Below are 3,473 nucleotides of genomic sequence, written 5' to 3' on the forward strand. Positions count from 1 at the left end.
ATGTAATTGAGGAAAATATGTAATAAAAAATATTAAAAATTAAAAAAAATTGTTACTTGATTGATGACTTTAGTTTCATAAAATAAATGAATAATTAAGATGTGATTGGAAGATGGCAGCAGGGGCTGCACACTGCTGTTGCTGCCCCCAAATGGTCTCAACTACATAGCACCATACTACTGCAGCTACTGAAGGTCACGTGTCTGCAGCAGGACCCCAACCCCAGCAGAAAGAATATGATCTGAACTTTCAGAGGACCCTGCTTGATCTCATAGAGATTTGCCAACCTGCCTCACAATGCCAAGCTGGAGATGGTGCCTGTGTCCTGGAGCTACACTAGTGGGCCTGAGAACATGATTCAAATTGTTGGACATTTTCTGTTCTAGCCAGACCCTTTGGGAACTTCGAGGGAAAACTAGCCCAACTCCTATGCTGGAGATTGTTGGAAAGGATGCTGGGAGAACTGGCTACCAGGTCTGCTTTTAAATAGATGCCTCAGCCATTTATCCCAGGATTTGAGAGTTAACAACTGGTAGCTCTGCCTTTGTAGAACTGGGACTAAAAGGCACTACCTTCAGGGTTGTCATAAAGTAGTGTGACACCATGGGCAAACAGGAGTTGGTAGCAGTCCAGCCTGCTCTACTAGCCCCTTGCTTTCTTTGAAGTCTGGAGAGTTCAATAGCAAAGACCTGAACCATCAGGGTGATACAAGTACCTCAGGGTTAAGGGTGTTCCAAAGGCAGCAAATACTCAGGGGAAGCAAAGCACAAAGGAGCCTGCCTCTGCCATATTCCTTTCTTTCCATGGTAGGGGCCAGTGGGTGGAGACAGAAGGGTCCATCTGAGCCCAAGATGTAAAACCCTGGTAATGATCACAGCAGGAGCCCGAACCACTGCTTAACTGAGATCCTGGAGTGTGCCACCTGGGTCTGGAGGGCCTGTTGCTGTCCTGGCCAGCAGAGGTACCTGGTGAGTTCTTTAAAGTGACCTTGGATGATGTGAGGAGACACCTGGAGCACCTCATGAGTGAGCGAGCAGAAGTGTCTGGAAAAAGACCTCTTAGCGACCAAGGCCTTCAGGGAGGCTCAGATGAAAGAAAAACTGACTGACATTCTACAGGGTTTCTTTTACCCATGAGCCAGTGGGGGGACCTGTGAGACTCTCTTAGGAGCTGGCTGTTCATCACTCCTCCCAAAATGTTCCTGGATGACCACATACTGACTCTCTTTTAGATAAATCTCTTCTGTGCTTCTGTGTGTGCTTTGGGACTGAAGAACCAAGAGGTCTCTACCTGGAACCTGAGCTGTTAGAACATGCTGTCTCCCCACCTGCTGCTGCTATTCTGGTGGCCAGGTGTATGTCCCAGGCCACCAGGCCCGTACCACTTCTATCAGCCCCTGACTGCTACACCCACTCCAGTAGTGACTCGAGTGTAGTCCTAGAAACCTGGATGCAGTCCAGAGGTGAAAAGTTCATGGAAACTTAGTCTCCTGGAACCATGGCATCCCGTATATAACAAATGCTCCAAACTTGTCCTTACGATGGATCTGTGTGCTTTCTTTTAGTATTGTTTCATTAGAGGTGGCTCCAGCAATGACTTGCCAAATACCTAAGCAAAATTGAACATTGTTTCCTGGCCTTTACCAATGGCCTAGGTAGTCCTTGAGACGACCCTGGGCTTGAAATTCATTAAGAATGTTACCTATTCAGTAACACTTAGAATTGCCTCTAGTATTGTAAGAGAGATAGTGAAAGAAATCAAGCATTACTACTTACTACATAGAGTTAGAAATCTCAGGGAAAGCTTAGCAATGTAAGTTTAGAATTCTTATTATAGTTTTGTATGGCATACTATATTACTCATTAGTAGAAAGTCCCCCCACAATCACTTAGAATAAAAGTCAAATCACTCCTATATACAGGAATTTACAATGGTTTAGGAAGTAGATTGTGGTTTTAGAATATTGCATTATTCATGAGAAGGTTAGCTAGAGCGGAACTCCCTAATTAGAATCATGACTTGGGTGTGAAAGCCCTTGCCCTGGGAGTGTAAAGACCTCACACCTGGCTTCTAAGACTATAGCTGACCTTAGGTAGAGCTGACCTTGTCTCAGTTGTTTTATTGCCCAGTTCCTGCCAGTCTTTATGTTTGCACTCCTCTGTTTTGTGTTAGAGTCATTAAGCATCCAGTAGCCTCATTGTACCTGGTTGATGTGTCACCTAACTTTCCTCTTTTCTTCTGTATTAAAACTCTGATGCTCGCTTTGAGAAAATTACATTCAGATACACACTCTCTTTGTGTCTGCATCTGTTTGTCATTGGAGCCAACTCCTTGCTCACCTGTAACTGGAACCCTGATTTCTCCTGTAGATTGAGGGAGGCCGAATGAGGCAGGTTCGAGGCACCTGACCCTGTGTCCCTAGAGTCCAAGTCAATCACCAAGGAGGGGACACTGGGGCTGCCAAAGCCCTCCTAGCATGTAAGAAGTAACCTGGGTGAAGTGCCAAGTTGCTGAAGATGCCAACTGGCAAAAAGTGAAAGCCTGGAGATGCCCATTTTCAGCTACTCCCCCCCAAGGAATACTACAACAACAACTACTACTACTACTACTACTACTATGAAGACTACAACAACGATGACGATGAAAACGGCAAGGACAACGACGAGGACTACTATTACTTGAATTTATCTTGGGATCAGGACAGAAATTTCAGCAATTCCTTACACAAATTTCTACTATTTTTACAATGTATTTAGGCAAACTGATACTCTCAGAATTGATGGTTATAACATCAAAATATCAACCAGCTAAAACAACAACAACAACCCATTAAAGATGACTCACTTATAGTGGTTGAATGAGAATGTCCATAATAGGACCATGTATTTGTATACTTGGTCTCCAGTTGGTAGAACTCTTTGGGAAGGTTTAGACGATGTGTTCTTGATACAGTAAATAAGACACCAGGGCCTGGCTTTGAGGCGTTTACCATCTCTCCCCAGTTCGAGAACTTTACTTGCTGCTCCAGCCACCACACTGCCTGCTTGCTGCCATGCCTTCCTGGGCTGATGTACTCTTACCCTTCTGGAATCACTTTTGTAAGTCACTATTGGCAGTGGTGTTTTATCACAACAGAAAATTAACTAATTCCATCTTCCTGCTGTAGCACAAATCTTGCCCAGCTTCAATTCTTCACATAATACTCAATAAGCATATGCATCTCGTTAATATAAAAAAATCTCATTTCATTCTTAATAAATTGTCATTCTTTTGCATAACAAAATATTTTAAAGTGATTTTTTTTAATTAGGTAATTTCCTCAATTACATTTCCAATGCTATCCAAAAAGTCCCCAATACACTCCCCCAGCAGTCCCCCACCCACCCACCCCCACCCCTTGGCCCTGGCATTCCCCTGTACTGGGGCATATAGAGTTGGCAAGTCCAATGGGCCTCTCTTTCCAGTGATGGCCG

The 3,473-nt window shown here is 44.1% G+C and overlaps 1 pseudogene; it reads left to right on the forward strand.

Moving 5' to 3' along the window:
- Positions 1 to 2,514, forward strand: part of LOC110291944 — a 5,094-nt pseudogene extending 2,580 nt beyond the window's left edge.
- The last annotated feature ends 959 nt before the right edge of the window (positions 2,515 to 3,473 follow it).

This window comes from Mus caroli, chromosome 3 (genome assembly GCF_900094665.2).
Source record: "Mus caroli chromosome 3, CAROLI_EIJ_v1.1, whole genome shotgun sequence".
In the NCBI taxonomy this organism is placed as follows: Eukaryota; Metazoa; Chordata; class Mammalia; order Rodentia; family Muridae; genus Mus; species Mus caroli.